This window comes from Medicago sativa, chromosome 6 (assembly GCF_051527215.1).
Source record: "Medicago sativa cultivar Bolivia chromosome 6, Bolivia_mono, whole genome shotgun sequence".
In the NCBI taxonomy this organism is placed as follows: domain Eukaryota; kingdom Viridiplantae; phylum Streptophyta; class Magnoliopsida; order Fabales; family Fabaceae; genus Medicago; species Medicago sativa.
In genome coordinates, this window is record NC_140754.1 from 88388039 (window position 1) to 88403324 (window position 15286).

At 29.6% G+C, this 15286-nt stretch overlaps 1 long non-coding RNA gene across 1 annotated transcript; it reads left to right on the top strand.

Annotated features, from left to right (window-relative positions):
• The first annotated feature begins 3749 nt into the window (after positions 1-3749).
• LOC146917926 (uncharacterized) lies at positions 3750-6207 on the top strand. The gene is made up of 6 exons (XR_015015919.1): positions 3750-3985; positions 4078-4178; positions 4307-4364; positions 5292-5785; positions 5908-5987; positions 6095-6207. It is a non-coding gene; the product is annotated as an uncharacterized LOC146917926 (long non-coding RNA).
• The last annotated feature ends 9079 nt before the right edge of the window (positions 6208-15286 follow it).

Genomic DNA, 15286 nt, shown 5'->3' on the forward strand with positions numbered 1-15286 from the left:
AAGATGATTTTCGCATTGCTTGTTCTGATATGTCTCTTCACTCTCTGGTGGTTCTCTTTTACATGTATCGTCTCACGCGTTTTCGCTAATCTCATGTTTCACGCGCGTTTTTAGTTTGTTTTCATGTCATAATCTTATTTTATTGTTTATGCTTTTTGATTAATTATGATAATCTCATTGTTTATGCCTTCCGGTTAAAAATATTATTGTGCTTCAATTATTCGGATTAGCGTTATGAATATAAATTGAAGATACTCTCATGTTTTGATTTTTCGGATTAGCAATATGAATATCAATCGAAGGTATTCTCGTGTTTCGATTTTTCGGATTAGCGATATGAATATCAATTGAAGATATTCTCGTGTTTTGATTTTTCGGATTAGTGATATGAATATCAAAGTAAATGTTTAAATCTTTAAAAAATTATATTAGCGATATGAATATCAATTGAAGATATTCTCATGTTTCAATTTTTCGGATTAGCGATATGAATATCAATTGAAGATATTCTCGTGTTTCGATTTTTCGAATTAGTGAAACGGATATTAGAGTAATGTTTAAAGAACATCACAAAGACAGAAAAAAAGTCAACTTTAATAAACATGACTATGTGTAATTAAATTTTAATTTCATTAAGCGCTCGTAGGAGTCGAATACATTTGGTATGAGTGAGTGGTGGTTGGAACAAACTTCCAAAAATGTTCAATCTTGTGGCCGACAAACACAACCAAGCCATATCCTCAATTCTGTTCAAATAATCTAAGAGATGCATATTATCTCGTTTTCCTAAAGGATTAGAAGCTCAACTTCATATGCAATGGCCAACCTTGTTCAAAGGGAGGTATGAAGTTTTTTTGGGAAAAAGAGTGGATCAAACATGGAACTTGTTCCCTAGATAAATTTTCTCAAAACCGACTACATCATATTAGCTTTGACTATAAAAGGTCAAAACATCTGTTCTTCAAGAAATCAGGGTATGTCTGGAGGCTAATGGAGTTATATACAGAGATTGTCCCCAATCAATTCGGTGATTAATTGCAAAAATATCATTGCATTACCGAGTTGATAAAGTTGGAAGTTCATAGTATATGCTTTATGATTTTTTAATAATTTTTGTGTAATTTGAACCGGTATGACATTCTGATCTTCTTGTTTGAGGATATTGACTACTAGTATCTCTCTGAGGATCTTTCCGTTTTCACAAACCTTTGAAAAAAATATTAATTTCAAAGTTGAAATTGTTAAGGATCTTTCCGTTTTCATGAACCTTTGGAAAAATATTAATTTCAAAGTTGAAATTGTTAGATGCATGGAAGATTAATTTCTCCAAAAAAAAAAATGAAAGACAAAATTATTAATTAAAGTGACATTAATAATCATTTTATAACTGCAATAACAAGAATAACCTTTCCATCCCTAAAAAAAAAAAAAAAAACAAGAATAACCTTTCCTCTAAAGAAAAGAATAATCTTACGTTTAACATATACAGTAGATCACCGTATATATTCATATCACTGTGTATATAGCTAACTATATAAATGTATATATGAATTATAATTGGCCTATGTCAAAATGAATAAATTATAATTGGCTTAATTTTTTTTATATGTATAAACTATAAAAATAAAATAATTGTACAAAATAAAGAAACAAACAATTGGAGGAAAATTAGATACATAAAGGGAAATTATAGATACTAGCGAAAAGACGGGCATTCCGCTCTTTTTATTGCGCTAACATTTGAAAATTATTAACGGTGTTCTTTTTATGAAATTTTGATTGGATTAAAACTAAAAATATAAATGGAGGTTAAATATAATTCAAATATACATCAAAATAAATGAATTATAATTAATCTCTCTTGGAGGGGAATTGAATGCACATAATATGTATAACCTCACTTGAAGGGAAATTAGATGAATAATATTAATAGATATAATATAATGTATTCTCCCAAATTTGGCCGTGTTATATGTGTAATATATTTTCCTTCCAAAAATATGTATAATATATTTATTCTTTAAAAAATATGTATATTATTTATTCAAAGTTTATATAACTTAGAAGTAATAAAAGAAAAAAAAGATTAGTTATATTATAATTTCTAATTGAGTTTAATTATGATGGGTTGATAGTTCAAAACAACTTTGCACATACAACTAATCAAAATATTTAAAATTGCTACATCAATTAATATTTTTAATTTACATGGTAATTCAGAATGTTTTGATTGGTTGTGTGCGAAAAATTATTTTGGACTGTCATCCCATCACCATTAAACTCTTTATAATTTCCTCTAAAAAAACCCATACTTTATTAAATAAACTATTAATATATGCATAAGTTATAAAATAAATACATCCTAAGTTGAAAAAATTATCAATCATATTAGTGTTTTTGTTATATGTATAACATTTATTGAAAATACATTTAATTGAAATAAAAGAAGAAACATCGTTCATATTATAACTCATAATTTTGTTTTTGTGGTGGTATAACTCGATAGTCACCAAATAAACTGTTAATAATTACCTAAAATATAAAATAAATAAATCCAACCTATCTGAGTTGAAAAATTTATAAAGAGTGTCTATTTGAAAGAAAATAACGGGCAAATGTGAGTTAACAAAATGATTTCCTTATAAATATATAAATTTGACTAAAACAAACAATTTAATCAGATAATCCTCTAAAATTTTCTCTATCAATTTCTTACTTTAAAAAGGAATGAATTATTTATTAAAGTTGACAAAAGTTAAGCTAAATCAAATATAATTTAATTTAAAAAGAAAATTAATGAAGGAGAATACCGAGAAACAAATAAATAACTAAAATTAATGGAAAAACTTATGTGAATTTCCTTATGTGTTTTTCGCATGGTTCTTAGCTAAAAATTTTTTTTTTTTGTGCTTATAACAAACTTTTTGAGAATATTGTGGATTTATAAAATTCATGAGTAGTTTAGTTAGGAATCATACAAAAAGCACCTAAGGAAGTGCGGTTAAGTTTTTTTTTCTTCCTAGAGTTAAAATAAGAAAAAAATTTATGTGCATTTCCTTAAATGTTTTTCGTGTGGTTCTTAAAATAAAATACTCATGACTACCTATGATTTCTCAAATCCACAAATTTTCAAATAGTTTATTATAACCACAAAAAGTAAATTTAATTGAAGAACCATAAGAAAAACATGTAAGAAAATGCACCTAAGTTTTGTCCTTAAAATAAAGGAATTTTTTAATGACAAACGCTAGCAACTAGTTGTTAAAATAACAAAAATATATAAATAAAAAATAGCAAATGAATATAATAGTAATAATAGACTGATGAAGAAAAACAATAATAGTAATAGTAGTAGTTAGGGACGCAAAATATTTATACGCATGATATCCACGAATAAAATCCACTATGAACACGAAGTGAATACCTTAATGGATACACGCACATAAAATAAAATGATATTTTGAGCGTTCTAAATTAACGAATGCCACTACAAGAAATCTTGCATATTGCCAGGGAACAATGTCAGGAGCAAGAACTCCTGGCAAATTTGCCAGGAGCAATGCCAGGGATGCCCCTGGCAAAATGACTTTAGAAAAGATGGGACCCGATTCTCATATTTTAATATTTTACTTTCCCTCTTCTCAATTTTTAGTGAAATTATCCCTCCCTTTTCTTCCCTCATTTTTTCTTGAATAATTCTTTATTATTATTTTTACCCTAAATTTTTCACAAACCTTCCAAATTGACAATTTCCCCTCTCTCTCTGAACAAACCCTCAACGCTCCCCCTCTCACAAACCCTTTCAACCTCCACCGATTTCTCTAACCTTGACCTCTTTCTCTGTTCTCCGATCCACGCACCTCCTCCTGCCGCCGATTTTCGTCAATTAAAACCCTTTTTCTTTTCTCTCACTGATTCTCTCTTAGATTCGAAAGCTAACTCTGACAGCAATCCGCCGATAACCAGAGAGTTTCTTCTTTCGATTGTAAGATTCAGTTTCGTGATTTTCATTGAATCTTTTCTCAGATCTAGGTTTCTGATAGCGTGTTTGATTTTTTTGTTTGACTTTTTTTATAGGTTGAAGTGCAAGGGCTTTACTGATGGTAGAAGCAGTCACAGAAAGCTGCTAAGGAACCAAACAAGCCAAAGAGACCTTCGACTGCTTTGTTTGTTTTCATGTAAGTTTATCTGATACAATTGTTTGAATGCTAAGTGTTATCGTTTCTTGTTTTAGTAACCAATTGGTTGTGGTGATGTTCGTTTTGATTCTAATTTGAGGTGCTTGTTTATTTTTGTTGATTTTTAGGTCTGAGTTCAGAGAGACTTTCAAGAAGGAAAGTCATAGCAATAAATTTGTTAAGTTGGTGAGTTTTGTTATCTAGTGTTACTGTTCTTAATTATGGTTATGAAATTTGAATGATGATTCAAGTTTTCTTATGCTATTTTCTTCGAATTTCGATTTGGTTGGCAAAGTCAGTGGATAAGAATGGAAAGTGATGTCTGAATCTAATGCTATTAGTAATTCACGTTTGTTTCACTGAAGATAGTTCATCGAAATACTTATTCATGTTTTGATTTTAATATAGATTTGTGATTATGTGTTTTTTAGGAAAAGTTTTGTGATTTTAATTTAGTGGTAAGAGTTGCAAGTTTCACGATTTTAATAAGTTAATATTGGTGTGTGATGGAAAAAAAAATGGTTGTATGCAATTTGACGCTGTGATATAAATTAACGTTAAATTGGTAAATTGTTGTATGCAATTTGATTAATCATGTTCTGTGGTAAGCAAGATATTCCCAGTTTCAATTCTGCAACAATTTGTTCTAGTTATTAATCTAAGTGTCTCATGATTTATAACTAAGAATCCCAAATTCTTATTGTCATATTTCTTATCTGAACTTCATCTGAGTTCCAGGCTTGTCCAATACTGGAGATAGTAATTGATATGGTCATCTAAACTTCGTAGCTTTTATTGTTGTTATTAGTATCATGGTCATTGGTGCATGTAGGTAATTAGTTGCTAACAACTTTCTTATTCCTTTTATGCTATATTCTGAATACATTATAACAGGGATAGAAATCATTGAAGTGGCAATTTGTTATGAAAATGAGATTTATTCCTATCTGTTTTTGCTATGTAACTTGGAGCTGGTATGAGCATTTTAATGTAGCATGATGCTAAAAATCACTGGAGACATTGGACGTGTTATAGCATTCTATATTGTTGTTACTTTGTTTTTTGTCTCTGCTATAGCATGTGTGTGGGGGCTAATGTGTTCTAATTATGCAGGATTTTCATTTTATGTAAGGCTTGGTGTGGGATTTATATCTGTTTGATGAACACAGACAAGGGCTCATAGTATCACCAACAACATCTACACGCTAATATAATTTGTGGGCAAAGTTCCAAGCCTGAGTGCATCTGGGTGTGTGTAGTATATTCTTCCAAGTAACTTGGTAACATTTGGTATGCAGAAAAGGTCATATGCATCTATTTAGAATCCCATACCAACAATTATGATGGCTGTGAAATGGTACCATTGTGTTTTGGCTGCATCAAGAGAAGTTAGAACTCCTAGTTGTTCATGAGCCATGGTAGATTTTGAAGGTGGAGGGACCAATTGAGTCTTTGATAATAGTGTGTTCCAAACACCAATTAGTGGTGACTATAATTCTGGCAGAAGAAGGAACAACTATTAGAAATCCTTATACCATTCTCATTGCAGGTGGAACAACTATTTTTGGCAACCAAAATGTGGAGTGTCTTGTCGTGATAAGCTCGAGGTACTGCTTGTTTACTATTTCCTTAGTTCCTTAATGTCTTCTTACTGCACGTGACACCCTCTGATTTCTATAACCAAATAATTGACGAACCTTTAAAATGTATTTTGGTTGACAGTATGTAGTAGAGGTGCAGAACTAAGATGGTGAAGTTACTGTTTCAAGGGAGAGCATAAATGCCATGAAGAAACATGGTTATTTTAAGGTTGGTTGAGTTGTTCTTCCATATCAGTAGTACTTGATCTAAATAAATATATTAATGTGTGTGTGCCTATCTTAACTTGTAATGACCAATTATTATTCCTTATGCAGGATATTATATCACCTCATGTAGATTCCTCAAAATTCATCCTTTACTACCTTTGTTATATGGCTTATTAACGTATGATCATGCTGAACAAACTAGTGCTCGCCAATCCCTTGATTTTCCCTTCTTTAGGATTCTAGCCAAAGCCAAATGCCTTTTGTAGTATTATGATAATTTTGGTGAAATAATTTATATACATTGTATTATTGCAATTTTGTCTGACTATCATTTTCCTGTTAAAATTTTAAAGTATTTTAGCACTTTCATGCTACATATATCTGCAGAGGAATAGTCTTGAGTAATTTTGTATTGAAGGATAATTTATAAATGTTCCACAACTTTAAAATTATTTTAATTATTAAATTTTAATATTTTGATTTTTTAAACAATTAAAAAACGTTTTTTTTTTAAAAATCGTACACATTTTGCCAGGGGTTAACCCCTGGCAATGTTCCTGGCATGGTTTGAAAGTGACTGATGTGATGCTGACACAGTCTGCAAAAGCCTGCAAATTTGCCAGGAGCTAAAGCCCTGGCAAATTCATTTGCGATGAGCAGATTTGCTGGTGATTCTGCTCCTGGCAAACGTCCAGTTGCCAAGGCTTTTAGCATTTTGCCAGGGCTTCTGCCCCTGGCAAAATGCAACATTTCTTGTAGTGTGCATACGTAGAAGTAATAGTATCTCACACGCAATTCATAATGATAAATAACATAAGTAATTGTAGATATATTTATACCGCATAAAACATTGGTTTCCCTACATACTACATAACACACGTCCATCATAAAAAATATATAAAATTAAACAATATTACAAAAAAAACTTTTAAAAAATTAAACTCATTGAATCAAATTATTTTGTAGTTAAAATTTGAATCTAAATAATGTGGTAACATAAAAAAAGTGTTAATTAATCAAATCCTATTAAAAAATAAGGATGTAAATATTTTGAAATTTACAAATGACAGAAATTTGGTGTAGTTTGTTGAGATATTTTTTATAGACAAAAAAATTATTTTTGTAAAAATAAAAAATTATGAAAATTAACATGAGAGTGACCACATGCATAAAAAACAAAATATAATTTTTAAATTTGAATTAAAATTAAATAATTAAATTTGTTAAAAGACCATGTTAAAATAAAATTAGAATTTAAAAAAAGGCGTAGATATAATCAAAATGTATATTTTTTCTATTTATTCTACATAAAATATAAAAAAATATACTTAACAATTAAATGAAATATTTTGTAGTTGGTATCCTACCTGAGAACTTTTCCACCAATTGCAATCCTACCTGACTTGATATAGTAGTCTTTACAGTTGCGCATCGAGAATTCTCAATATACAGAAAGAAAGAAAAAAATGAGGATAAAAAAAAAAGTGAAGATCAACTTGGATGAGACTTGACCCAGTTTAAAATACCATCAGGGAAAAAAAGCAAAGGGACAAGCTTGAACAAATATAGGGGTATTTTGCAAAAGCAAAGGGAAAAAAAGCTCCAAAGCACCATGCCAATATATCATAGGAACATGTATTTCTAGGTTAAAAAGTTGTCACAAAATATATATCAATATCTTATAACTCTTGTTTAATTATGCAAAACAAGCTTGAACAAATACTTACAATAAAGTTTTGCTCATTTATATGAGCTATCAATTTAGGGGCCTTGAAATTAATGTTTAAGCTATGAATGTATAGACGGATGCTATTGTTTAAACCTCCGCTTATGCACCCTTGACCATCTTCAATGGAAGGGTCTTAAATATTTAAGATTCGGTATCTATTAGGTATTCCTATTGGGGAGAAACTTTTTTGAGGTCTTATAAGATCGGGGGTCTTACTTAAGACCCCCAAACTTAAGTGGGACCCACATTCTTTTAATATTAAATAATTGAAATGTAGTGATATAAACTATAAAGTTATTGGTAGTTGATTAGTGGGTCCCATTTAAGAAATTTGTGTCAGATCTAGGTTGGAGTGATTGAATGCTTAAGTACTACTATTAAAAAATTATGAATGAATAATATGTACACGTGTGACCCATTTAAGTACTTAGAAATTGATGTCTCCATTGTGGATGCTCTTAGACTTAGGCGGGGCTATCTTGGAAATTAATTTAACAAGATCTAATTTATAGGGCCTTGGAAATTACATCTATGGGTGCATCGGAGGAAGCTATTTTTTTTTTGTTACAGAAAAGTTTAGGTGGATTCGGCTCCGGTCACCACCAGGGTCAGGGCAGGCATCCGGGCCCAAAGGGCACTTACAGAGGTACTTACAGATTACCCACCAACACCGTCCTCACATCGCAGCAGAAATCGAACACACAACCTTCTGAGGGGAAGTGGCCCGTTCCTTACCAACTGAGCCAACATGTGTTGGTCTATTTTTCTTTGGGTAATGCTAACTTGTTCTTTTAGGACTCATGTTAAGAAATTTAAAAGAATAAATATATTTTAAAATTTTGTGCATTCAATTTATTAAAAAGTTAAAGATTAAATGAAATACACGCATTTCAATAAACTATTTTTATACTCCCTCCGTCTCACAATTATTGTCCCTTTAACATTTTTTTCTTTTTCTCAAAATAATTGTCACTATACAATACCAATGCAACATTTATTAATTTTTTCCACTATTATACCCCTATTTATTGAATTTCATACAGCTTAACTACTCCACTAACTATAATTAATAAGAGTATTTTCGTAAATGCTACTAATTTTACCATTAAAATCAACACAATTAATCATTTCCTTAATAATCGTGCATAAACCTTAAACGACTAATATTGTGAGCCGGAGGGAGTATACTATTTTACATTAAAATTATAGAATTCAATAGTAATATTTGTTTGCTAAGAGGCCTATAAGAATGGTTATTAATTATTTGATTAATTAACTTGTGTCTAAAAGTATAAGTTAATATTACTTTTTTTTTAGAATTATGGCACAGTCAGATTTACGATGTGATTAAACAAACATTAATGTAATAGAGGAATATTTATACATTAGGAATATTTGTACCTCCCTCAAAAAAAACAAATGGTGAATATTTGACTCATCTTCAGTTTGCGGATGACACCCTTATTATTGGTGAAAAAAGTTGGTTGAACGTTCGAACTATGAGGTCGGTCTTGCTCCTGTTTGAGAAGGTCTCGGGGTTGAAGGTGAATTTTAACAAGAGTATGTTGACAGGTGTAAATGTATCTGACTCGTGGTTGTCTGAAGCGGTGTTGGTTATGAATTGCCGAAGGGGATCTATTCCGTTTGTCTATTTGGGGCTGCCTATTGGTGGTGATCCAAGGAAATTTTGTTTTTGGAAACCTGTTGTTGATCGCATTGTCTCTCGCCTGTCGTCGTGGAGTAATAAATTTTATTAAGGTTTTTATCCCAATGGGTTTTTCCTAATAAGGTTTTTAATGAGGCAACATATGTTTCAATCAAATTATCCTCAACAAGACTTCAATGGAGCACCGTGATAGATATTTCAAAGGGGGAGTGTTATAATAAATTACATAAACATAATGATTATAGTTTTTACTATTTAGGTTGAAATATCTATCCAAATTGTCAACTTACAATAGTAAGTGATAATTACCTATTACCTAGGTAAATGCCAAATTAGAATAGTAAAACAAATAATTTCACACATGTAATAGTGGTAAATTTAGTAGTATAAATACCACACTTTGGTTCATTTAAAAACACACCATTTTGAGAAATCAAAATATATCATCATACTTCCTTCTCTCTTGATTTCCTTAATTTGATAAATCCTAGTGTTATATATTATTTGAAGCATTAGAAATTAAAGTAGTATTTTATATCATCTTATTAATTCACTAATATCATAAAATAAATATTTAAATATCTAAATCTTTAACAGTTGCAACTAAATAAGATAAAGATTTCATAGTATAATTTTGGCAAATTAAAGTACGACAGCAACTACTATTGTATGAATAGGATTTTCTGGATATACCTACAATTTTGTACCTGTTACCTAAATCAATTTTTTTTTTGTCGTCAAAAATCAATTTTCTATTTAGTGTCTTTTTTTTTTTTGACGTTTCTATTTAGTGTCACGCATAGTTAGAGCCGTCAATATCATGGGGCCTTGAAGTTTTGGCCCCAGCCCACATAATAAGGGGGCTTGAAAATTCACAAAATAAAAAGGCCCACATTGATGCAAGCCCACATATAAAAAAATCAAAAAGCCCCCAAGCCCCAAAATTTCTATAAACATTTTTTTTTTAAACTTTTTTATTTAAAAAAAAGTTACCCCAAAAAAAAATATTTTTTACCGAAAAAAGTTTTTACCGTAAAAAATTTTTTTTTTACCCCAGAAAAAAAATTTACCGGAATTTTTTTACCCCAAAAAAAAGTTTTGTACCGTAAAAAAAAATATTTACCCCAGATAAAAAATTTACCGGAATTTTTTACCCCAGAAAAAAAATTTACCGGAATTTTTTTACCCAAAAAAAATTAATGTGGGCTTTTTTTAGGCCCACAAATAAGTTGATTTTATAGTGGGCTTGGCCCCAAATAATTTTGTTCAATTAGGGGCTTTAAAATTTGGGGCTCAATTGACAGCTCTACGCATAGTAGATATGATGATAATTAATTTATTTTTTTTGAATAAAGATATGGTGATATATATGGAAAATACTCCACTTTATAGTGTCACACATTCACGCTGCTAGTATTATCATAACGTGAGTTAGAGTGTGTAGCACGTGTGTGGCTCGAGCATACATTTCCCTCTCGCGCCAAATTTTGTTATGATCCTAACTAACCAATTCATAAACACTTCACCGGCTCCGATCAACTTCATTTCACAGCTTTTTCTCTGAATCACACATTCTTCTTCGTCTTCCTCAATCACCCTCTACGTCCTTCGAAATGCCGCAAACAACAACCTCAAGCTCACGAAGATTTTCTAACAAGGATCACAACAGCATCAAAGCGCAGTGCAGAGAAGGAATGGGGATGATGATTTGCTCGATGAACTTAAGGTTAATTGCATTCGCACCGTTGCCAGAAGGAGAGACCTTTCTCAGTCACGATAACCAATGGTGAATAAGATGATTTACGCATTGCTTGTTCTGATAGGTCTCTTCACTCTCTGGTGGTTCTCTTTTCCAGGTATCTTCTCACACATTTTCGCTAATATCATGTTTCACGCACGTTTTTAGTTTGTTTTTATCATAATCTTATTTGATTGTTTATGCTTTTTGATTAATTATGATAATCTCATTGTTTATGCTTTCAGCCGGTCAAACATATTATCGTGTTTCAATTATTCGGATTAACATTATGAATATAAATTGAAGATACTCCAATGTTTTTATTTTTTGGATGAGCGATATGAATATCAATTGAAGGTATTCTCGTGTTTCGATTTTGGATTGGCAATATGAATATCAAAGTAAATGTTTAAAACTTTAAAAAATTATATTAGCAATATGAATATCCATTGAAGATATTATCATGTTTCAAAGCGATATGAATATTAATTGCAGATATTCTCATGTTTCGATTTTTTGGATTAGCGATACAGATATTAGAGTAATGTTTAAAGAACATCACAAAGACAGAAAAAGAAAGTCAACTTTAATAAACAAGACTATGTTTAATTAAATCTTAATTTCATGAAGTGTTCGTAGGAGTTGAATACATTCAGTATGACTGAGTGGTGGTTGTGCAAGGAAGAAAATTCCAAAAATGTTCAATCTTGTGGCCGACAAACACAACCAAGCCATATCCTTTATTCTGTTCAAATAATCTAAGGGATGCATATAATCGCCTAAAGGATTAGAAGCTCAACTTCATATGCAATGACCAACCTTGTTGAAAGGGTGACCAACCTTTTTCAAAGGGAGGTATAGTGGATCAAACATGGAACTTGTTCCTTGGATATATTTTCTCAAAACCGACTACATCATATTAACTTTGACTATAAAACAAAATGTGATTTTGCTAAATCTTCTCAAACAAGGTGGTATCATGCGTAGCAATATTCAAACATATAGTCTAGTGGATATTGTCAAGGCGGTAAAAGTTGGTACCAAAAATTTTGTACGTGGAATCTTGTGTAATAAATCAAGGTCAAAACATCTACTCTTCAGGAAATTAGGGTATGTCTGGAGGCTAATGGAGTTGTATACAGAGATTGTCCCCAATCAACTCGGGTGATTAATTGCAAAAGTATGATTGCATTACCGAGTTGATAAAGTTCGAAGTTCGTAGTATATGCATGCTTTATGATTTTTTAATAATTTGTGTAATTTGAACCGGTATGACATTCTGATCTCTTGTTTGAGTGATTAATTGCAAAAGTATCATTGTATTACCGAGTTGATAAAGTTGGAAGTTCATAGTATATGCATGCTTTATGATTTTTTTAATAATTTTTGTGTAATTTGAACCGGTATGACATTTTTATCTCGTTTGAGGATATTGACTACTAGTATCTCTCTGAGGATCTTTCCTTTTTCATGAACCTTTGAAAAAATATTATTTTCAAAGTTGAAATTGTTAATGATCTTTCCGTTTTCATGAACCTTTGGAAAAATATTAATTTCAAAGGATCCAAAAAAAAAGTTGAAATTGTTAATGCATGGAAGATTTATTTCTACAAAAAAAAAAAATGAAAGAGGAAATTATTAAGTAAAGTGACACTAATAGTCATTTTATAACTGCAATAACAAGAATAACCTTTCTCCTAAAGAAAAGAATAATCTTACGTTAACATATACAGTAGATATAATTCATATCTCCACTGTGTATAGAGCTAACTATATAAATGTATATGAATTATAATTGGCCTAAGTCAAAATGAATAAATTATAATTGGCTTAATTTTTTTTATATGTATAAACTATAAAAATAAAATAATTGTACAAAATAAAGAAACAAACAATTGGAGAAAAATTAGATATATAAAGGGAAATTATAGATATATAAATATAGAATATATAGATAGTAGATCACCGTGTATATTGGTACCACCATGTATAAACCTAGCTATATAAATGTATATTTGAATTATAATTAACCTCTGTCAGAATAAATGAATTATAATTAATCTCTCTTGGAGGGGAATTGAATGCATAATATATATAAACTCACTTGAAGGGAAATTAGATGAATAATATTAATAGATATAATGTATTCTCCCAAATTTGGCCGTGTTATATGTATAATATATTTATTCTTTAAAAAAATATGTATAATATTTATTAAAAGTTTATATAACTTACAAGTAATAAAAGAAAAAAAGATTAGTTATATTATAATTTATAATTTCCTAAAAAAAACCATACTTTATTAAATAAACTATTAATATATGCATAAGTTATAAAATAAGTACATCCTAAGTTGAAAAAATTATCAATCATATTAGTGTTTTTGTTATATGCATAATATTTATTGAAAATACATTTAATTGAAATAAAAGAAGAAAACATTGTTCATATTATAATTCATAATTTTGTTTTTGTGGTGGTATAACTCGATAGTCACCAAATAAACTGTTAATAATTACCTAAAATATAAAATAAATAAATCCAACGTATATGAGTTGAAAAATTTATATAGAGTGTCTGTTTAGAATGAAAATAACAAGCAAATGTAAGTTAACAAAATTATTTTCTTATAAACATATAAAATTGACTACTTGTAAAAAAAAATATAAAATTGACTAAAATAAACAATTTAATCAAATAATCCTCTAAAATTTTCCCTATCAATTTATTACTTTAAAAAGGAATGAATTATTTATATTAAAGTTGAGAAAAGTTATGCTAAATCAAATATAATTTAATTTAAAATGAAAATTAATGAAGGAGAATACAGAGAAACAAATAAATATCTAAAATTAATGGAAAAACTTATGTGAATTTCCTTATGTGTTTTTCGCATGGTTCTTAGCTAAAAATAATTTTTTTATGCTTATAAAGAACTTTTTGAGAATATTGTGGATTTATAAAATTCATGAGTAGTTTAGTTAGGAATCATACAAAAAGCACCTAAGGAAGTGCGATTAAGTTATTTTTCTTCCTAGAGTAAAAATAAGAATAAATTTTATGTGCATTTCCTTAAATGTTTTTCGTATGGTTCTTAAAATAAAATACTCATGACTACCTATGATTTCTCAAATCCACAAATTTTCAAATAGTTTTATAACCACAAAATGTAAATTTTATTGAAGAACCATAAGAAAAACATGTAAAAAATGCACCTAAGTTTTGTCCTTAAAATAAAAGACTTTTTTAATGACAAACGCTATCAACTAGTTGTTAGAATAACAAAAATATATAAATGAAAAATAGCAAATGAATATAATAGTAATAATAGACTGATGAAGAAAAACAATAATAGTAATAATAGTAGTTAGGGATGCAATATATTTATACGCATGATATCGACGAATAAAATCCATTATGAATACGATGTGAATACCTTAATAGATACCCACACATAAAATAAATTGATATTTTGAACGTTCTAAATTAACAAATACATACACAGAAGTGATGGTATCTCCCACACAATTCATAATGATAAATAACACAAGTAATTGTAGATATATTTATACTACATCAAACATTGGTTTCCCTGCATACTACATAACACATGTCCATCATAAAAAATATATAAAATTAAACTATATTACAAAAAACATTAAAAAAATTAAACTCATTGAATCAAATTATTTTGCAGTTAAAATTTGAATCTAAATACTCAAACAATCAAGGTATGTCGTGAGTCGAGTTATTGATACTCAAACCTCGATTAGTCAAACCACATAAAATAAGCCGAATCAAAGGAGAAGCTTTTAACCTATTGGAACAACAAAGAATGAGCTTATATGAAATTCAAATGAGGTGATTTCCCAACGGATCACATGATTATTAGTTTGAATTAATGCAAATAATTTAAAATCAACGAGTACATGAAGATAATGAAACTTGAGTACTTGTAACTGTTAGGATCAAATGTGAAGATTTTGAGCGAGAAAAAGTTGCCAACAGTTCGCATCACGTTTAAAGAAGTGAACACAATTAATCACCAACTATCAGCTCACTGCACAACAGTACATGCAACTGGTGGCAGTTCTTTTCCTCTGCAGAAGTCATTTTTTGCGACTGCTATGATAACGGCTGGAAGAGTATTTAGTGGTTGTTTCCGGA